We start from the raw sequence: 23,328 nt of genomic DNA, 5'->3' as shown, positions 1-23,328 counted from the left end.
AACATGGTGTAGTAGCTTTTAGAGAGGATTTTGACTTATTTGCTTGTTTTACAGATAATGCTTACTATTTAAAGGTAAAAGACTCCAAAGAAGAGTAGTATTAGCACAGGATAAGAGCAGCCAATTAGACGGATGCCTAACACACTCCAGCCTGTCCTAGCGTGACTGAGATCAGTTTGATACCTCTCCCCTTGCCAGAGGATTTCAGGGAGCAGAAAGCTCTGGCTCAGGATGTGCACCAAGTTCTGTATTTGTTTCTTTTATCAATAAAGGCAGAGCTGGTGTGATAGATCACTGAGAAAAAGTGACGCAGCGGGGCACCATGGGACCACCCAGGGTAGGGGACCTAGGCAGGGCTGAAATGGGGCTGGACCACTCGAGGGACCCGAGTGCTGTAGACATCATCCTGCTCTCTTCCAGCTTTCCAGATTGGATCTGGAGGCTGGCCTGAGCCCAAACTGAGTGATTAAGTGCCACTGACAAATGAAACTCCATGTATGATATTGAACTTTATTTACTATCCTAATTGGGTTTTACACTAAGATGGAGTCACTGCTGGGAAATACATCTCAGAGCAGGATCCAGGCTACCCCAAGTGGTAAAATTAGTATCATGAATACAAGGGGAAAATGCACCTTGCGATAATTTCCAGACAGGTTTACAGCTGGTGAGAGGTGGAGAGCGGAAGCAGAGGCCAGCACAAGGCAGGACAGGAGGAGAAGGCAGGCAGGGAGGACAGAAGAGGGTCAGACAGTGGGTCCTGCCTCTCCCTCTCTGGCTCTCTCCCTGCTGTGCCTGGGTTTCTTTTTCCACCCTTTCTCAGTCAACTGAAACCATAATGTTTGGGATCCCCTTGTGCTCTCTGCCGGGGCAGCAGCTGCCCCGATTAGGGACCGACTTAGCCGGGGAGCTCCGGATGGGACACCCAAGATGGGATGTTCTCTGAGGAGCAGGGTGGGTGTGTGGGTGAGGGTGCGGCTGGTCCCCACAGCTTTAGTTCACTTCTCCCTGTCCCATTCTGGGTCTGGTATTTCGGAGCAGAGGGCCAACACAAGCGCTAAGTAGTGCCAACTGTTGTGCAGCTTTTCATCTTCCAGGAGCTGGGCTGAGAACTAATTTTCCTCAGGTCTTTCTCCAGCTGCTGACAGGGCTTGGATTTAAACCTAGGGAATTAGATTTGAAAAGCTCCATATCTCGTTAATAATCTGTCGAGCCATTAAGTGCACTCAATAGAGATTTTACCACCATTTTTTTGCCATTGCAGAAGTGAATTACATGACCTTCCTCCCAGCCTTGGGGGTAATGGTACAAGAGGCTTTTCCTGCAGTTAGCTAAGGAAACAGCCATGTATCCCATGCCAAGGGCATCATTTAAAAAACAATTATTGGAGAGTAGATGAGAAACCTTTTTTATCTTTGACCTTGACTGTATTTCAAAACTGGTACCTTTTTCCTCCCATCATTTCATTTACATATCAAAATAATTGCCTTCTAAATTCAACAGATTACTGAAGTTCTGGAGGTGATGTGCCTTTCAAGAGCTGGTCAGACTCACTGGATGAGACCTGGGCATAACGAACTCCATGATAAAGTACAGAAATAGTACAGCAAAGCCCATGCTGAAGAAATATCTCTGTAGAGAAGTTGGTAGTGAAACATGGTTGTCATTACTATAGTGACACAAAACTCCACAATATCCTTTTCTTTTTATCACCCCAGATAACAGCAAAAAATCCCCCAAATTGAACTAGCTTTTCCCTTTATTCTGGAATGAAAGTCTATTTTGATGTGCTTCATTTTGTTTTGTCACAGTGAAGTGAAAAGTTTGACTTCAGCTTTGCCTGCCCAGCTCATGAGACTTCTTGTTCCTGTGGTTTGCATCTCCATCTTGCAGGTCACCGTGGTGATCCTGTGATATTGGTGTATCAATAGTGTCACATGGCCTGCAAGCCACAGGGCAGAGAGAGGTGTTTAAATCCCATGCGAAGAATCATTTGGCAGTTACAACATATAACTTCAAACCTTTTTTACTCTGTTTTTCACTTCTATTTTGTACAAAAATAGAAAATGTAGAAGTACAGGGAAAGACAAAGATGGATAAACTATATGAGAGAGTAGAGGGAGACATGGACATTTTGCAACACTTACCACTTCCGTATGATTTCTCAAGTTTTCTATAAACAAAAAGATTCACAAAAGCTGGAGCAATCAACACAATAGTCTGAAACCCTGCAAGGATTAACCTTTTGATTTCTTCTGCAATAGTAGGAAGAGAAACTCCTTTTGTCTGGAGTTTCGGAGTCCTTAATAAATCTTACATTAAAAAAAAAAAAAAAAACCAAACAAAAAACACCAAACAAAAAACAACCAAAAAACCCCAGAAATCATGTGCTACGACTCATTTGCCCCAATGATAGCCTGTCTTCTTGAGATCTAATGGGAAACTTGATGGCCCCCGAATTTTACTCCTGCACAAAGTGCTCCTGAAGGACCTGGTAAGTGTTCAGAAATGATGAAGCTCAGACAATCTTGGCCAAACCTCTTGACATGGATTACATTAAAGTCCGTCAGGAAAGCACGGGTGAGAAGGCTTTGCTAACTCCAGCAAGCAGCACAGTTAACCCTTGTGTGTCCTGTCGGGGTTCACTCCTGATCCTGCAATGGTCTGGTTTGGCCAAATGCCAAGTATTTTCCTGATCAAGGCTGGATGGTCTCCCTTTGCCCTGACAGTGCCAAGCATGGCAGTCAAGAGGCAGGACTGAGCCTGTGGGGTCAGTTGCGAAAGGAGCCAGAGCTCCAAAGCATTGGTGCAATCTGATGAATCCTTGCAGGACAAGAAGTTGCCCAAGTGCTCTGTAAGATCTAAGTCCCAAGGAGAAAGTCAGAAGTTTCAGTCTCCAAGCTGACACTGACCAGTACTATCACCTCAGGATAGTTACTACTTCTTCATGGCCCAATTTATTTCTTCAATAACATGGAAATAATGTCATCCTCTAAAATGTTTTAAGCTTTAAGCACATGAAGAATTTACTAAGGGGGAAAGACCTTATGAAGAGAGGAAAGGAAGGTCTAAGAGATAGCAAATTTTCTGTAAGATAGCACTTTCTCACCTATGGTTTCTCACCTCAGTTTTATTCCATTCCTATTCTTTGACTCTAAGGGCAATCTGGACACCTAGCTCAGATACAAGTGTCTGCTCCACAGACAGAGACATCTGGTGATAGCTCCTGTCTGAGCACAGGCGTCCTTCCATCCATATCCTGTGGTTGCCAGCTATATTTTGAGCTGAGGATGAGCTCAAGCTTAGGCCTAACACAGACTATAGATATATGTAATCTCTGTGTCTTTTATCCCTAAAGGAAGAAAAAGTAATAATAGTTCATATCTTCTAAGGCTGCTGACAAAATACCCCTGGTCCTGTAGACAAAATGCTCAGATTTTACTGATCATCTCAGGAGAAACTTGTGAGAAATTGACTATTCTTCAGCTTTCTGAATATCATGGGCTTCTAAAGTTCAGTAGCTAATAAAATCATACTGTATTGTCTTGCTTGTTTAGTAAGTTGCTGTTGTGCCAGACCTCTGTGGAATTACAGGAGTCAGTGATGGATCTTGCCCAAATAATAATATCTCCAACAGCATAAATTCAAATAAAATATTTTATCTATTTTCCCTTCCAGGAGAAAACAAAACCAAACCAAACAAACCCAAAAGAGAGCTACAACCCCTATGACACACCCTCAGATAGCAGTAGTTCAGCTGATACACATGCACTTGCTTCTTCCTCTCTCCAGTCGTGCTGCTGCGGGACTGGCAAGGAGAGAGATGGCCCAAATGACAGATTCCTTTGATAGCACAAGATCTTGTGATAAAATGAAGAAAAAAGAAATAAATCTCCCTATTCATTTTTAAAACTGTTTCCCCTCCCTTTCCATAAGCTGTGTGAGACAAATGGAAGTTAAGGCATACGCTCACTCAGTGGGTCTTCACGCCAATGCTGCCACACATCCCAGCCCACCAACGCCGTTTAGAGCCCCACGTGGGGAGGGAGCAAGGGATGTTTTCACTGTCTGTCCCTATGCTGGGACCCACTGCACCCGGTAAAAAAAAAAGGTCCCTTCCATCAGCAGCAACGCTTGTTTGATGGAGCTGAGGATCTAGTTAGCTCTGCTATGAACCTGTAAGCTTCTCCTCCACCGACACACAGGGCTGACCCTCAGGTCAGCCCCAACCAGCTGAAGCCACGGGCTGTCTCTGCCCACCTCCGTGTGCAGCTCTCACTAAAATCATCCAGTTCCCAACATTCTCCCGCAAAGCTATGGAAAGGATGCTGTTCAAGGAAGTGGTGTGCAGACTACCATACTCCAGGCCTGCAAACCCAGTGATGTCCCCAGCACTCCTTAGTCCAGTTTTTGGCACTGAGCTAACACAGGTCTGCTGCTGTCGTGACCAAGATGAGCTGAGCCATCCGCACGCAGCAGCTCAGGTTTAGGCACCTCTGTACTCTTGCCTGAAGCTCCTTGCTGCAGTCCCAAAAATCTAGCTGGAGTGGCATCAGAGATTTTCCACCTTAGCACACACTTAAAACTCTCTAAAGATACACCAGTCCTGAAGCTATACCTTGACTGTGCAACCCACCACAAAAAAAAAAAGATTAACTGAGAAATGCAAAAAGAAACTTCTGCTCTACGCCAGTGATGCAGGTGGTTGTGAATGTTGTTCATGGGACCAAAGTAAAATGCTCCATCATCAATATCACAGCTTTGCATGTTATTTCCATGTTATTGAAGAAATGTCTCAACTGTACAGCTGTGGTTGATTGTAATATGACCCGATTTTCTTTCTTTCCTTTAATTGCTCACTTTTAAGAGGTGGCAATAAAAGTTGAATGCACTTTATTGCGTAAGTTGTCTGTTGTGGGCTAAATCAAATGCTAACTGCCTTCAGATCTCTCACTTGAAAAAATGAGTCTCCTGGTGAAACTTGTGGACAGTGTAAAATCTTTCTTACCTTGTTTCCAAGTGACTAACACATACACTGCAACACTGCACATTTTTTCACAAAGCCAGTGGTGTTGTGTCTCATGTTGGAAAACAAGAAACCAGTACTCCCATGCAAAAGAGGACTGCTTTTTTTTTCCTTGGTAAGCAGAGCAACACCAACAAAAGAAAGAGTGTTAAGCTGCAGAGCCGAATATAAATAGCCCCAGATAAGACTGAGGCAACAGCTTTCCTTCCAGCTGTCACACAGCCAAGCCAATTGCATTTGAAGAACCTGTGACTACATATGTTATAATCTGATGGAAAATAATACTGTGACCTATTACAGATGGGAAAGCTGAAGGTCTCATAGGTCACCAAATAAATGTGAGGCAGAGCTATGGATATAACCATTTAAGACCCAAAAGTGAAAGTAATGGATGAACACTGGATTTCAATTATCCTTAGATAATTCAAATTACTTCAAATAGATGGCTGACCTACTAAAAACTGCCTGGTCTCTAGTCTTGCATTTGCTGGCCAATTCAGGTAATGACTATTTGATCTCTTTCTTTTTTCACAGAACAGTAAAATTGTTAATAGCAGTGAAGGGTTTCTTTTTGAGCTGAACTTGCAGTAACCTGCTGTTCAACACCTCCCCATGTTAAATTCCATTGTTACAGCACTGGCATTTGCAACTTGATAAGTTAAGGTTGTATTGGTGGCATTTTCTCTGAGAACGATCAGGCTCATTTACAGCATGGGCTGAAGGAAACAGCTGGACATGTTGTTTCAGGACTAACTTGTATACTCGTTTTCGATCATTTTCTTGGGTATTTTAAAATTAATCTTGTACAATCTCAAAGATGAAGGAAGGAGAAAAAGGTGTAATTGCATGACTAATGAATACTAGGGATACAGCCAGGATCTGCACACCTCCTGTGCTAGATACAGTTTCTGGAGTTTAGTATAATTATTACGTTATTGCTATCACTTGCATTATGTTAAGATACAGGAGTTCTACTCATGTACTCGAATCCTGCTGTGCCAGGCAAGATACCAATGTACAACGAACAGATGACCTGCAATCTAAGAGGCAGAGGGTGGCTTTACTGTACTCAGATTGCTTGCTTGCCAGTTAAACATCTAATCTCCTCCAGCAAACCTGGCTCTATTGTCAGTGCAGGCAGAGGGACACTTCCAGAGGGCGACTGATCCCGCCTAGATCGGACACCTATCTCAGAACCAGGGAGGCACTGGCATCACACCACTGTCAGAGAGTGAAGCTTGAATGAGGAGGTTAGATTAGGTGACTAACGGCTGAAGTTCAATAAGATAAATTTCCCTCTCCCTTTATAGTCTAAGGAATGTCACTGTCAACATTAGAGCACTTGATAGGTATTCTCGATATGCGTAGATCATGTATTCAAGCAACAAGGTGGACAAAATGCTGGAGAATGAAAACAGTCATGGCCAGATAGGGAGCCAAAAATACAGGTGTCTGGATTTATTCCATGTAATCTATTTGAGATTAAGTTTGGAGCACACGCTCCCTTTGTAGTCAATGGATATAGACGGCTATTTCCAGAGGATGACTCAGATCAGGTGATTGGCAGGCTGACCTGATCTCTGGAGGTGTCCCTCAAATAAATGCCTAAAACCTCATTTGATGAACATCCATGCAGTGAACTCTTTCCTGGAGTTGGGCAGAATTCACAGGAATTTAAATAGCTGTATCTGATCTAACCGTCGCAGTACCTCTCTGCGTAGGTACATCCCAGAGGAAATACAGACAGTGGAACTGAGGCCACTCACCATCCTGACCAAAAGTCTATGTCTGAAAATGGAGATGTGATTCTCTTCCTCTACGTGCCCATTTCTTTCCACTGTCTGTAAAGGCACCCCAGGACCTGGCTAGCTCAACCATAGACATGCATGCTGCTGCTATCTCACGTCAGTTGAAGTGAATCCTTGCCACGCAAGATGCTAAATCCCAGATTAAATTCTCTAAACTCTTCCTAAATTGTCACAGCATCTTAACCTCCATCAGCAAGGTCCTCCAGATATCACAGTGATGGCGCTGGGTATGCACACAACCACAAAATCAGAACAACATCCAAACATCCTGAGATCTCCCCCCCAGCCACAGAAGTTGGCACTCCTTCTGCCTGTGGGGTTTCTCAAGCACTTGATTTTCCCTATAGATTGTAAGCTGAGCAAAAGTGCAGAGTTACAAACCAGAGACTACCCAAAACACAGTGGCACTGACTCCATTTCTCTTTCAGGCCTGTGTCCATATGGGTCCTATAAGTCAGATGCAGTCCAGGTGGGCTAGCAAGGGTTAGTGGTGCTGGAACCTGCATTCAGAAGTACGCCACCACTCTGCAGTGTATTCCCGGGCACGCAGGGAGCACACACCTGTGCTGGAGCTGCAGCATCCCAGCACATTATGAAGTTGAACATTTAGGAATGAGAAGATGGGATGCACCTGCTGATGACTCTTCCAGCTACGTCCCAGCTACATCTGCTACTCTGGTAAATGTCCCAACAATTCGCTAACAGACGATTTGATTCAAGCAGTTTACAGAGTCAAGGGAGATGTATGGAAACAAGATGTGACTTTGCTGACTTTATTCATCACTCCTAATTGCTAAGGAAACGATGAGTGGAAAAATATCCTCAACATTCATTCTCTCTTGTGAGGAACTGGTTACAAAAGTTACAGATTTTATTTGCTGAGGGAAGGGGAGGTGGTGAGAGGTGAAGACCCATATTTAAGGAAACATTGAGGCTGGAATATTGTTATAGTCTGTTGTCAATGCTGAAAGTGTAGCACTAAAGCTCACAGTCAAGCCAGAGCTAGTTTTGGACTAGGCATGTCAATTTTCAGTAAGAGCATAGAAAAGCTTCCCAGAGTGAAATAAATTTTTTTATAAATACCATAAAGTTCCAACATTTTGCTGCTTACATTAAGATGTGGATTAATATAATTGCATTGTTACTAATGTCAATGCTTGCACGCCTAATGAGAGAGACATCTGACAAGATTTTCAATTAGAGACATTACATTAAGTTGCTAGAGTCTCAGAGTTTGCTTTATCCTTGACCCTGGTTATCCCATTTAACCATATTTTGAGGGGAAGCAGGCTGTGAATCTAAGATCCAGCCAGACTGGCTCTATGACTCTGGTCTGCCTTTACCATGCAGCCCAAATGAGCCATGAGGGCTTAAACTGGGTCTTTACCCAGACCAGACTGACAATGTTCGTATGGAGCTGCAGAACAGACACGTGGTACTGCATTGAGTAAACAAGCACAGAAAAGAAAACCTCGCTTACATTAAAATCACATAAAAAGGAACACTACAGCAGATCCTTCCTGAATTACCAGCAAAGGTCTGAACCTTTGCCCATCAGGGTTATTGCTAGAACAAAAAAGAGCGTTTCCATTTCCAGTAAGGCAAGGAAAGCATTTATGTGTGCATGTACCTGCTGCATGAAGAGGGGAAAGACTCATAGTACCTGATCACGTTTTCCCCAGAAATTAAATAGAGTAATTAGAAGCTATCAAAAAATGTGGCTGGCTCTTTTCATGGCACAGCAGGCTGAATAGGGGCTTTCTGGAGCACTTGATTTCATCCTGGCACCTGAGGATGCTGACTACCCCTGCAAACCAGCTACTGGGCTCAAGCCCACCCAGACAGCACCCAGGTTCCAAATCCAAAGCACAAATGCAGTTTGATGTTGAAAGCAAGTCACACTTTAATTAACCAGTTCTAATTATACTACAAATTGTTCTAAAATCACATGTCATAATTTAAAAACCAAAACACAAGTGTAGGCTCTCCGTTGCTGAGTTTGTGAGCATCTGGTGCCCTTTAAAAGATGATTATCAGTACCATTTTCTTCTGATCATCTCTCTACTAAGTAGAGGACCTTCCAGGCTTGTATTGGTTAATATTAATAGCAGAGTTTTGTGCTAATTGACTAAGAAAGAGATTAACGAAATTAGTTTTGTAAGAGAGAAAATGATTCTCAATGCTTCCACTGGCAACATCCATTAAGATACAAATAATTTTATTTAGCAACCCATCCTAGGAAACATTAAGTCCAGTGACTCTGCAAATACCTCCTGAATCCACCTGACATCTTGCTTGGATTTTTCACATGGACTCTGTAATACTCATTCTGGTACAACTCCAGGTAATTCAAAGGTAATTTTCTTTCCTTTTCATGCCTCAGGAGTAACAGTTCATGGATTTTCCCTGCATTCCTGTTGAAGATTAAGCACATATGAACAGCAGAGGAGGCTTCAGGTGTTTCTGACTTCATGGAACAATGATGCAATGAAATAACAAATGACAAGGAGCAGGAAAAGGGATACAGCAAAGATTTGACTAAGACTTTAGGTACCTGAGCTCTACTCCTTGGCTTCTCATTGTCCCCTTACACCGCCCAGGCCAAATCTGCACGTCCATCTCCCCTTATATTCCTCCTTTACTTGTGCACCATTGATCAGGGATAAAGTCTATCACTTGCAGTGAGTAGTGGGGGTGATCAGCTTTCCATTAAGGAAAAAAAAAACATGTCTATGCCCATAAATCAATCAGGGTGGGAAGTAACAGCACAACAGAGGTACCTGAGAGTTCATCTTGTAGGAAATCCAAGATAAGCAGCAGATTAAGAGAAATCGGGTAGTAGCAGGAGAAATTGTGCGGAGGGAGGCACGGCTTAGGTGGCAGAACATCTGTCCAGCTGGATACAAGACACACGGTCAGACCCCTGGGGAGGGCTTGGTCAGTCCTGTTCTTCAAATATGCCCCTTCTGGGAGAAGTACAGCCACCGCCCCCCAGGGGAGCAGCTCCTCCGGCCGCTATCCTTCAGGCACTCATTCCCAGTTCAGTTGTGGGGTGGCTTTTGGTGGATGCTCAGATCACGGCTTGACTAGCCACCTCTGGCTAGGGAAAGTCCTTCAGGCACTGCCTCCCCTCTTCCCCATCACCACGCACGGGTGAGCACGCACATCCCTGCGCGCCTGTGCACAAACCACCTCTGATAATGAGACAAACTCTTCACAAGACCCTGGCAGCCAGTCCCTGCTGGTCCTTCTCCAAGACTGCCCAGTAGATGACTTGATGCTGCATTTCACAGTAATGCCCATTGCCGTTTCTCGGCCTTCTGGTGATTTCTGTGGGTATGTCGCTCTTATCTGCAGAGCCAAACACCCCATGGGCAGCTCCAGAGCCTTTCTCTGGGCCATACCTAGAGTCTCAAGCCATACAAATCAGCAGGGCAGGCAGGGCAAAGAGCCACGGGGCAGCTACTCCGACCTGGGAGAAGGTGCAGGACTGCCCTTGACACATCCGTCTACATCTTTTCAGAGAAGGAGGGGGAGGAATCCCAGCTGGAAGGATTTTGTTGATTTTACTATTTTTTGGGTGACCTTTGGAAAGTGCACTATTTGCTTCATATTTTTACAGAGCAATTAAATGGGAGGAAACATGAGTCTTTCACAGCTCACTGGCCTCAGGAATTGTTTCCTACCTGAGCTGTCAGGAGACACATCGTTCTCACTGGCCTATTCCACTGTGTTTAAAGAGGATATTTAATAGCTTTTTTACATTTCATATGGAGCCATCTCAGAGCTGGTTATTTCCTTGTTTCCAGATTGCACTGGTCACATACTCTCCATAAATAAATTAACTTTTGAGATTTTTATTCAGAGTATTTAAACCTAAGTCAGCTAGAAAACTGCACGATGGTCTGAGGGCATGGGAGTAATCCCAGATCCTGGAGAAAAGTATCTTGTCCTGTAGCCCTGCCCTCACCCTCCGGCTGCAGTGTGAGAGTGGAAGTGCCCCCGTTCTCCAGGTGACCACATTTCAGCACTAACATCCTTTGGATGAATGGGGACATTCATACCTCTCAGAACTATTTTTCAAGCTGTCCACCCAGCCAGGCAGAGCTCTGCTGATGACATGGGGGTCACCTGATAAACCTCTCTTTGCACCAGGAAAGCTAGCAAAATCTGGAATTTTATAATGAAAAATTACTTGATCTTGTGCTTTTATAGAAGATATTTTAGGCATAAGCTGCATTTCCCCAGAAATACTTTCAGGACTTTCACAGACGTATTTTTTTTTGAGGTACACAAGCTAGAATAAATGTTGACTGATCTTACTTTAGGGTCTCACCTGATCTCGAGCTGGGATGTAGGAGGAAGTCTCATCATCCCAACAACACAGTATTGCAAAGATACTGATAACCCCCTTTCTCTAAAATCTCCACTGTATGTTAAATTCATAGGGAATAAAACCATCCTTACCCTGAAGGCAGAAAATCACTGGTCAATTCCAAGCTGGCAAAAGCCAAACTAAAGACAAGATCACCACCCATTTAACCCTCATACTCATAAAAAATTGTAAAGAGGCTTTCAACCTTAAAAATTAGATTTAAGATGTGAGTTTTACCCTCTTGCAGTTCTGTGAAATAGTCACAGCAAAATCAGCAAACCTTGCAAGAAGCAGCTTTTGCATCTCTTATTGGATTCTGTACGAAAAGTACTGTGAGGTTTCTCAGATTTTCTTTGGCTAAAGGAGGATTCTTTTCAAGCCAGCTCTCTCAAGTCTAGCTAAAATACCCTCCTCATTCGAGTCCACTGAACAGAGCCCTTTATCTCCCGTGTGACTTCTGCTGCTCTGGGTTTGAACTGAACATTCAGAGCAAACACCCCATATCACTACTTCAACACCTTCTAGGACTTAGACTTGAAACTCCCACTGGGACTGAGTGTTCTGCAACACAGCATAAGCTTTTCATGAAGCCCATCTGCTCTTCTCCCCCTCAAACCTCTTCTTCTGAGGTGGGCACCCCTCCACCCCAAGAAGACAGGAGGAACAGCCCTGTGCTGGCAGCAGTTACCATAAGGCATGCTGAGCTCTTCAGGTGCAAGCTGCTCCTCTGTTGACTCTTTCTTGGTTGCCTTAGCTTTCGTTGTGATCAACAAAATATGTCAAGTTCCCTGACAACAATCTAATCTTATTTCTGGATGCATCAACTCAAGCACTCTCTCTTTTGCAGAAGAATGTTTCTTCCCAGAAAAAGCAATTTTATTTCAGCTGCCGTATCAAGCAGTTGCCTCTGATATTAGTGCTGAGCTTCTCAGGAAATTTCTCAGCTAGAACATTTCTGTTCTGGCAGATCATATCAGAGAAGTGGGAAAATATGATGCCTATATGCCTATGCCTTGGCTATTATGGATAAAGACAAAGATATGGAGAGAAAGAGAGAGAAAACACAAGACAGAGGTACAAAATCCAAAACATAGAGCGATATGGTATGGTTTTTGTGGAAAGGACAGATAAAGAAGAGTCTCCTGACTCCACAGAGGCCAGGACACAGTCTCGTGGTCTGCCCTCCCCCCCCTTTTTTTCCCCCTCCTTGAGCTAGTGATTTATTTTCCAGTCAGCCAGAGATGTGCCTGCTTTATGGAGAGTAAGATGATCAGACAGAGTGAATGTGTAATTAATGGTAAGGAGACAAGGGCAAGAGACTGAGCAAAATGCAGAAATGACTTGAAAACCTAAGGGGAGGGAAGCCAGCGACAAAATTCCTGTCTGTTAAACACAATCAATGGCCTGTTGGTATCAGTCACTGAGCTCTGTGCACTGACTGATGATTCCTCCCTGTCTGCGGCAAAGATAAATGGGAATGAGCAGGGAAAGGCTTGGCCACTACACAGGAGGCAAAGGAGGGCTCCTCCAAGCTGGGGGAAATCAAAGCACCACTGCTCTGAGGTGGCTCAGGAGATTGAGACATCATTTATTAGATACTTTCTTAATTAATTTTTTACAAATAATATAGATGATTGCTGGAAAGCGACTATTTGTCAAAACTGGTCCCCTTTCGCGGGAACATACCCATTTCAGCGACAGCTCCAAGCTGAGCATTTCCTGAGGTCTGGGAAGGACTTTGATTGACCAGCAGCAAATCCAGGCTCCCTAATAGGCCTGTCCTGGAAATCTCCCCAGGAGTAGCTGTGGTCCAGGCTGAAAACCTCTTATTTGCATGAGAAGTCCCACGGCAAGAGCACAGAGCGTATCCCAGAACAAGATACCTAAATCTGACTTGTTAGTAATGTATCATTTTGCAGTGAAAAACACATTGTCATCAGTGCACGTTTGAACCTGAAGTTATAGAGCAAATGATCACATCTGCTTGTTTACTCAAAAAAACAAACCCCAAACCAAGAACAGATCTCTGATTTAAAAACACTAAAGAAAGCTTCAGAGGTCTTTGTTTCCCTAACAGTGCAAAACAACAAAAAATTTCCTTTCCTCCCTCCTTTATCCACACTCTTTGATTTATCCGAGTTTACGGTGACAGCTGGGAATCCCCCAGAGGTACCTACACATCAAACAAATCAGAACCTGAAGTAAAAGACAGTTTTCTTGCTTTAAGTCTGTTGTGGGACCCTGGTTCAAATCTCTTTCTTCCAGGCCAAATGAATCCCTAATGCTAGAGCCCCAGGGACACAAATACCATATCTTCCCCGTGTTGCCTGGTATGAAAGCACGGATCTCCGAATCAGACTCACAGACCTGTCCTGGCTGAGGTTCTTGGCAAATGCTGCCTCCAGGATTTAGGTGCTTGCTTAGCACAAGCAGGAGCTACTTTCTCTGCTTCGGATTTAAAGCCTTCAATGATTTCTTGAAGGTGATTTTCTAACCTTCTCTGTCTAAAGCAAAATACTAACCCGGTTTCTCCTGGAGACAAACAGCTGTGATGGGATGGAGGCGCCTGTTAAATAGGGTTCGGTATGAGCTGTGTTTTGAAGGATGTAAAATTTAGACTTTGTCCCCTTGTCAGTGCAAAATCTCTTTGCGGCTCTAACTCTGTCACTTGAGGCCATGCTTCCCCCCAGGGCTGACATCTCTCTGAAAGACTTCAGGGCTAAATTCCTAGTAACAAACGACAGGATGTCTATGAGATGGCTAAACATAAGAACGATGGAGCCTGGATAAGAACTTAGATTTCACCACGACGTAATGTCTGGAATTCAAATCAATGGCTAGAAAGAAAAGAGAAATACAGAGGTCTACAGTGAATAAAACAAACAAATCTGGGATAATTCTTCCTAATCACTTCAGAGTGAGCAGGTCTGATTGTAAGCGTGTCTCCACTGAAATGAATAGGCTGGCTGGCCCTTGCTGCCTCCGCAGCCCTGGGGATGGGCAGCTCTGCGGGGAAGGCTGGCTGGCTGGATGTGAGAGGGGAAACACTGTCTCACAGCTCCCTTCAGTAAAGGGACTATCTGCTCAATAAAATTTGCACACCCCAAAGCAGGAGAAGAGTTAACAGCATCTGTATCGACAGAGGGAGACGTCAGGCTGGGACAGACCTTGTCTTGTCCTGGCACTTGTTCCTTGGGTCAAGAGACTCATCCCCCCTCTCTGCACCCTCCTTTCAGGGAGTTGCAGAGGGCCATGAGGTCTCCCCTCAGCCTCCTCTTCTCCAGACTAAACCCCCCCAGTTCCCTCAGCCGCTCCCCATCAGACCTGTGCTCCAGACCCTGCACCAGCTCCGTTGCCCTTCTCTGGACACGCTCGAGTCATTCAATGGCCTTTTTGGAGTGAGGGGCCCAAAACTGAACCCACTCATCGAGGGGCGGCCTCACCAGTGCTGAGTACAGGGGTCAGACCCCTTCCCTGTCCCTGCTGGCCACACTATTGCTGATACAAGCCAGGATGGCATTGGCTTTCTTGGCCACCTGGGCACACTGCTGGCTCCTGTTCAGCCGGCTGTCAATCAACCCCCCCAGGTCCCTCTCTGACTGGCAGCTCTCCAGCCACTCCTCCCCAAGCCTGTAGCGCTGCTGGGGGTAAAGTCCACCCAGGCTCACTTCTAACTGGAGTTAATAGGGAGCCTGTGGACTAGTGTGAGCGGGAGAGCAACGTACCCATGTTTCTTAAGCATGGCGAGAAGCCAGCGAGCAGGCTCCCATCCCTCCTGCTGCCTGGAGAACTGGCCCTGCAGGAGTCTATGGAGCAGCTATTTATACCAGACCAGGTGGGAGGAGATGAAGGTATTTCAGAGCTGTGTGTGCAAAGAACAGCAGCAGCTTCCCTCCTCTTTTTCCATTTCTCCACAGATTTATCCAGGATCCTGCAAACCATTTCTGTGACACTGCCCTCCCCTTGCTAACAGCCCCTGCATAACTGGAGACGAGCTCTACAGCATAAGCCTCACTCCCCACACTTGAGTTACACACCCACTACATACATCCATTTTCTTATTTTCCTTTTATTTCTTAGTATTTGCCTGCATTTTCTCAGACTCCTTTTCCCCAGCTGAAAAGCAATGCCCCTCTGCCCACACAACGCAGAATCCAAGAAACTCACCAGCAGCTGCTGCAAACCACAGAAGTGTCCGCAGTGTTTTAATTTTATCATTTAAATCATCTCAGTCAATGGGAATTTCCTTTCTTTCCCGCTCACCACCACATCCCTTTTTTAATTTAAGTAAGTTCATAGAGCTGGAGCCTCAGCCAGCAGACACAAGCAGCAAAGTCGGAGGGTCAGAGCCAGTTTGCACCCGTGATGAATTTGGCCTTGTACCCGGATCAGGCGCTTCAGCATCCCACCCGCAGCAAAGCGTTATTAAGGGGTTGAGAGGAGGAGGAAGCAGCACCTCAGCTGAATTCACAGTTCTCCAGCTTTATCCACAATCTTCTGCTTTTCCCTTCTTTGCTGAAGCACTGACAGATTTTGCCCAGCTCATGTCCAAGCACCCCACCTCCCTCCCAAGCTCACACGTTTCTCTCTGCTGTTGGCAGTTGGACTGTCAGTCCCCACAGTCGATAGGGCTGGAAGGAGCTGGGGGGAGATGCTCATACTGGGGATTCGGCTTGCGAGATGCTGCAGTGCCATCTTCAGACAGCAGGGCAGCAACCGCAACCAGGATATTCTTAAGTGTGAATAGGAGGGGAAAAAAGAGACAAAACCAAAAGCCCATCCAAATCCAGATGTTTGCAGAGGGAACATGCAACCTGAGGCTAGGAAAACATTTGCAGTCGGAGTCACAGGAATCAAACAGCACAGCTTGTCACACACTCCTGCCATCTACGGATCTCAGTGCACGAGGCAAAGAACAACTGATTAACCTCTGCGCTGCCCTAGGAAGAGTGAAACTCTTCACTCTGTGCTAAAGCTTTGAGATTGTGGGATTCAACTCTATTAAACAGCTGAGAGGTTTTATGAAAAGTAAAACCAGATTCTCTCTCTCCTCCAATTTGGTATGCTGGGGTGGAATATTGTAACGCATGTTTTAACACCTTCCTCCTCTCCCTCCCTTCCAGCAAGCTGAATAACATTACTTTATCCTAATGGCTTACTCTGTAATAGCAAATAAAACAGGCCAGAGACTTCTCTCCCTCTCTGCCCTGAGATCCTGCAGCACTGCGCAGCCTCTGCCCACACTCTGCCACCACCCATCATCCACACTGCCTCGGGAACAGCCTCTGCTGCCTCCTGACCAGGGCTTTGGCGTTTTCTGGGGAAGGTAAGCGATGGCAGAGAGCAACGAAGGTGTTTAGAGATCTTGGGCTACTTGGACAAGTGCTTGGGTCTACACCCCGTTTAATTCAGCAGCACGTTAGTAACAACCAACAGCAGCGGTGGATTGACCCCCCAGGTAGATGGTGTATGTAGCTTCTCGGATATTCACCAGGTGGGGTATGGTGCTAAGACAGTTTCAAACACTGACCCTCTGAAAATCAGGGCCTTTAAGAAGTCTTTTTCCAGTAACACTGGCTATTTGGGCCGATTTTTAGTAATTTTAGTAATTTTGGCCTGGTTGCTCACGTCACTGCTGACGTAAGTCTCTTTGGAGTGCAGGAGACAGCAGCCCAGCCCGCACTGCAAAGCTTTAGAGACAAACGAGCAAACGTTCCTCAGGATTTCACTGGGATGCTAAAATTTATCCCACATGTCTTTCACCGAGGAACCTCTCCCTCAGAGCCTCTGGGCAAAACTGCACGCTACAAAACACATCTGAAGACAGTGGATTTAGTGAGCTAAGGAGGGGATTTCTGCCATGGCTACAGAAAGTGGAGCCGGTTTTCAGCAGCAAAGTCACAAATGCTGGATCCCCCTGGAAAGGTTTGCCTTGCTTGGTTTTGAGCATTTTAAAATTGAATTAAGACTGAGCTAGTTAACTTGCTTCTCTCTGTAGTTAATGGAGAGAAATAAGGACAGCTAGAGGGCAATTCTTCTGACCTGTTGTTAACACTTGTCAACATTAGAGCGAGAGCCCTCCGGAGAGGCCTGTCTAGCTTTGGATGACTAGGTCAAGCTCTGAAGTCCAACTTGTCAACAAATCTCACCTGAAGTGCTGGACTGTTCCCCAAGCACGTTTCCTTGCTCTACCCCCCACGTGCACAGCTGGCTGACAGCACTGCCCTCCCAGCCCCACCAAGCCCTCAGAAACCATCCACCCCTTGTCAGGCTGATTTCCTGATAATTCAGTGAGCTGAAACTGCTTTGGATGGAAAGCTTGTGCCAGAAGGAAATGTGCTGGCAGAGTGGGACAACAGCACCATCCTCAGATCAGCTTAGATTTGGCAGAGACACCACCTCGGGAATTACAGAGAGCTCAGGCTGGGAAACGTGCCTGGTGTTGGCCAGACAATCAGTTGCAGGTCTAAGACCTGAACTCATTTTGCCCCACTACCCTGACTGCAAAGCCAAAGTGTCAGGTAACAGAGAGCCACCCACAAAAAGCTTCCAGTCAGTACTGAAGCCAATTTGCTGAATTCCCAGTAAGAGGTGTTGCACAGCAAGATCTTCTAGTTACATATAACTCACAGCCCCTCACTCCCTATCCCCTGAGCCAGCTCAAACCTACTCCTTCAAAAGCTCCTTGGAAAATAACTTTTTAAAATTACTACAAACTCCACCCAGTTGAATCTGATGCCTTGAGAACAGTTTGGAGAGAGGAAAAAAGTAGAAAAACACCAGGTTGTAGTTCTGTGCTTATCGATGCTGCTTCTGGATGAGCATGTAGGGAGCCACATGTGACCCTCATCCCCAGACCAGGGGACAAGGTGGGCATGAGCCTGAAGTGTCCCTACACCGTGCTGGGTTGGGTGCAGCCAGTCTGGGTAGAAGCACAGGGAAAGGGACATCTGCAACCCCACTCCAGCTGCAGCCTCCTGCTCCTGCTGGTTGCCTGCACATCCATGTGTCCACCCATCCTGCAGGCATGTCTCTAACCGGTGTCCCCAGCCCCAATAGACAGTACAAAGCTGTGCACATATACACAAAGCTTGCTCACTGTTCTGCTGCACAGATATAAAACTGTCCCAGCTCTGGCAAATGAGAGTAATGAAGAAGCGATTCCTCATACCAGATTGAAAAAACAACTCACCTGCCCAAACCATCTTTATCCTGCCACCATGGCAACTTTTAACAGCCTTAATTGCTTCCCATTTTAACACCTGAGGAAGAAAGCCTTTGTCATCCTCTACCACTTTACTATTAACACTCATTAAAACAAAAATAAAATGCAGACAAGCACAATTTTATGTGTGCGTATATTTGCAGCTTGCATTTTACCTGTAATCCCTGCGTATGGATCTTTGCTACTCTTTCAGCAACTGGCAGAAGGTTGTAAGAAACACCTGAACATTTGCTTGCTCAAGGCTCTGCCCTCCCCAGGCTCTCTCCTTACAGGTCAAACTGGAATAAACATCTTTCCAGACTGCACGCAAGCCAGCAAGGAACAGCCAACACTGAAATTTCTCTCTTCTGGCACAGTTTCTCTCCTGGAAATTCAACCATAGGGAATTGCTCTAAGGTGTGCACGCACACCCACATACGCATTCACAGACGGGGAGCACCACCGCACAGGATTTGTCCCTCATTTCATCCTGCCCATCACGGTGTAGTCACCAACAGGTCGTTACCAAATCCTCCCCACTTCCAATTGTAGGTGTGATCTAAAGGGCCAAACTGGTCTGATTTTCCCCAGGGCCATGCACTGGGAAAAACTGGTCATACCTTGTCTCATCTGACAGACGACCCAGTGGAAACACGCGGGTGTTTGTACGGGCGGCTGAGGAGCGCGAGGTCACAGCCCAGAGCTTGACACGATGCCCGGTGGGCTGCTGTAACACTCTGGGGTGGGGTTAACCTCAGCACCGGCAGCACAGTTCAGCTGGGAAGTCCATGGAGCTGCACAGGGCATGAAATTGGTCCACGGTGACCTGAACAATGAATCTCAGGCTGGAGCAGACCTGTCTCTCCTCCTTCCTTGACAGCAGCTCATTTCTGAATCTTGGCAAAGCACTTGTCTCTTCCCCGAGAACCTAGAGCAATAAAGCCAGTGACTCCTTGCTGCAAAACTCTCGCCTGCATGAATAACAACAAAAATATACAATATTTTACAATTTGCTCCTTATTCATTAGGACTTGCTGAATATAATAAAGCTGCCACTGGACCAGCCACTCTTGTAGTGCTCAACTCATGCTGAAAAATATAATTATATTGCAGTGAGGTTTGTAAACAGCCCCAGCCTTGTTTATTATAAGCCTCTCTCTTTAAAATCCAATCAGATTAATTTTATATGCAACATAAACTGCTGCTGCTGCTAATTTTAGGCAATGTGCTTGATATATTTCTTTTCAGTGCCTGCAGGAAGTGTTTAAGGCAGATTTCAAGAAGTTTTCCAGGTCCCTGTAGCACTGGCACCCAGTTCGAGGGCTCGGAGGGCTGGAGTGAGACACAAGTGACCAGAGCTCCCCATTCCCAGCACTGAGCCACAGCCTGTCACCCAAGGTGCTCCCCATTTCTCAGTAATGCTCTTTTCGGTGCAGTGCTCCTAAAAGGTACATCTTCAGCCGTGGTGCACTAACCTGGGCTCATATCCCCACGTATGCGTGGGGAGGTCACTGCCTTGCCGAGGCTGGAGATGCAGATAGTGAAGCAGCAGAGGAGTGTAAGAAAAGGGTCAAATGTCTGGGGCTCACACTCTTGTGCATGAAGGCAGAACTCCAAAATCAATTTGCCTAAGGTCAGATCAAAAGAAATCACTTGTTTCTTACATCTTGGGTCTGTACCTGAGCCACAATTAGCTTCATTGCCCCCCAGAAGTTCAAGCCTCTGCTGTTCTCTTTAGTTTCCAGAAAGGATGGCTTTGCGCCCAGACAAGACCCCCCTCAACTGGGAACTCTGTTCCGTTTTCTCCCTGCCATAAGTTTGCTGCAGTGTGCGGGAGACTTTGGTCTGATTCAAGCCCAGCATTTTTGCGCCTGTAGCTGATACCCAGCTCTGCCCTTTCCTCTGAGTTCAGACCTGATTCAGGATCACAGGATGCAAAAGTGATTACAGTAAACAAAGGGAAGGTGGGTGCTGAATACATAAGTGGATTTGTATTTCTCCTTAAGTATAAGTCCTTTTATTTTTTAAAATAAGTGATAGGGAAATAAGGAAGATTAAGTGAATTTAGCAAGAAGTTGGTCAATCCTTCAATAGCCGGAGGTCAGAGCCATCTCACATGGATCATCAGTTTGCTGTCAATTTCTCCTTGGTGGGTTGCTGCTTTGAAAAATCTCATTTCAAGACACTAAGAGTCAGGTCAAGGAAGTCACAGCTCCTAATTATGTGAAATGAAGTGGGACAGAGTGGATTTGAAGCAGTCTTGGCTGTAAGCATCTGTGGGAAAGTTTTCCAAAGCTGCCTTTAGAGTGGGGATTGGGCTCTATCTAACCTAAGGGGGCTCAAGGATGGCTGCAAGATGAAACAGAGAAACCTTCTTTCCCACCAGCTCCAGCCTTTATATATTTGTCCCAGGGAAGTAGAAATTAAAGGACCAAGTTCTGTAGCATCATGTAGCTCAACTGTATGACAGACTCCCAAAGGGCAGCGTTCCCCAGAGTTTTTGAAATAATTACTTTTAGGTCTCATCTGCCTTCCTCATCACTAGACTCCGATGATGATGAATCTGGTAATGAGAGATGGGAAAGCTGCCACAGAGAACCTGGCAGTGGGTGGATTTCTCCCCACGCCTTCCTGAATATCTGTCTAAAGCAGATGCTGGTCCACCCCAGGTCACATCTTTGATCACAGCTGATAGCTCAGGCTCTGCCCTTCCTCTTAACTCCTCTAACAAAGTGGTGTCAGGCTCACGGTACTTGGAAACCGTCACATCTATCAGATGCTCCTTCACATCTCCAAACTCTCTTAAGAGCTTTTTGTGTCTCCACTGGTTGCTGGAGAGCACAAGGAAAATCACTTCCCTGCAGCTTCACGTCACTTCAGATGTGCAGACAAGGAGGGACAAGCGAGGGCACTCTGCTCGAGGAAATCCATGCATCCCTCCAGCTTCTGTGGAGCAACACATCAGTCACAGGCTGGCAGAGACCCTGTTAAAACCATTGCCTGAAGGAAGCTACAGATCATAGAAAATGCAGCACTAAATTTTTAATGACTCTGCCCTAGCAGGTCACTGCTGACATGAAGGATGGTAGTTGGGCAGGAAGGATCCCAACACCAGAAGGATACGAAGCCACAATATCCCCAGAACCAAACAAAGGAATGAGATGTTAGTATCCGTTTTAAAGCTAAATTACCAGTCAAGTGGAGAGGGGAGAGAAAAAGGGAAATTTGATGGAGTAGTTGGGAGACACCTCCTACGGGTGATGCTATCGGAACTGGAGGCATTAGACTCCTGAGATGCCATGGGCTGGGAAGCAAAGGCTGCCCTAGAGCTGGGTGGCCCCACAAAAACACAGAATCCCCAAAACTGCTGAAGAAGCATGGGGAAACTGAAGCAGATACCAGCATGCAAAAGCTGCGCACTTCTACCAAAATCTGTATTGTCCTTCAGCTCCCTAAAGTCAAGGGCAATTCCACCTGACACCCCATGCAAGGTGTCTGGCTGTGTGCACCAGGTATCATATGTGACCCCCAAAGGGAGGGGGTGCTGACTTGCAGAAAACAGACTCTACAACTCGAATAGAGTTATACAGCAGGTATGTTTACTCCGGCGCCGGGGTGCAAGGGGATTTCTCCACAAAGCTTGCACCCCAACAGCACATTTTACCAGAAACTTCTAGAGTGTGGATATACATATTCATTGGATCACATAACACAAATATCCATATGCATGAGTGAGGCTGGGTTAGCTCTAGAGGCTGGTGTCAGCAGTTTGTGTTCTCTTTGCACCTGCGCATTGCCTCCTGGGGGGCGTCTCAGGGATCTTTGGGAGGAAGGCTCACAGTCCTCCTCACCTTGTACTTTTCCTCGGAGCACGCGCAGATTCTCTTAGCCACTTTCTTGAACAACAAGAGCTGTTATCTTCTCTATCTTACCTAAAAGCCCCAGTATATCAGTTCCTACCGTCCATATATGGTTATCTATTCACTATAAAGACTGAACTAGTTAGAACCCATCTGCTTTCCAAGGACATGTCTCTTATTTTTGCTGAACATACTAATTCTTGATAAGTTTCCACAGAAAACGGCTTTGCTTTGATGGACACAGCAGTCCTTGGTAAACTTCCACAGAACAGTCAGGGCAAGCAGGATTATTAAACAATATTCAGAAATCATTATAAGTTGCTATAAGTAAATAAGTTGCAAAGCAGGTGATCATTTCCTTGTATCAACCAGCGGTCTAGGCAGGCTCAACATTGTCTCTGTCTGGCCAGCTAGTACCCAACTGGCTCTCTCAGGGTGGCAGGCCGGGCTCAAAGACAACTCCAATTTTGATCTGGCTGGCCAAATTTTGTGTCCACATCTGTCACGGTCCACTCGGTGGACTCGTGATGGTTCGTTTGCTACGATCTCGAAAGTGCAAAATTAAGGTGACCAACACCAAAGGGGATAGCATCAATCAAACAGTGAAACTGTATTGTGTTGCCTGTGAAGCTAGAGATGGGTGAAAGAAAGGGGAAAAGTAAAGTTTAAAAAGAAGAGAAGGGGAGGTTATAGCTACCACCGCTGATCTCAAGATGTCCTAATGGTCCTGGGTCAGGTAGTGCTCCGTCGTCGGTCGCCATGGATCCTCGGTGGGGAAGCTTTGAATTTTCGTTGTCCAGAAGTCATCTTTTATGCTTAGTGACACACCTTGCTCCACCTCTGCATCAGGGATCTCCGCCCTTCTCGAATGAGGCTACTGCGCATGCACGAGGGGGAGTGTCCAAGGCGTGGTCAGTCTTAGAGGCGGGCAGCCTTCAACCAGGAGGTGTGTTTTGGTATTACAATAAAGCAAAGTTCGCCTAAAGTTCATGATTTCTTCATTGATGTTATGGCAACAGTTGCAACCCATCTTTTTTGACAGTGGCTATGCGGTC

This window comes from Strix aluco, chromosome 16 (genome assembly GCF_031877795.1).
Source record: "Strix aluco isolate bStrAlu1 chromosome 16, bStrAlu1.hap1, whole genome shotgun sequence".
Taxonomy (NCBI): Eukaryota; Metazoa; Chordata; class Aves; order Strigiformes; family Strigidae; genus Strix; species Strix aluco.
The sequence above is the reverse complement of the archived record's forward strand: the minus strand, read 5'-3'. Positions refer to the sequence as shown.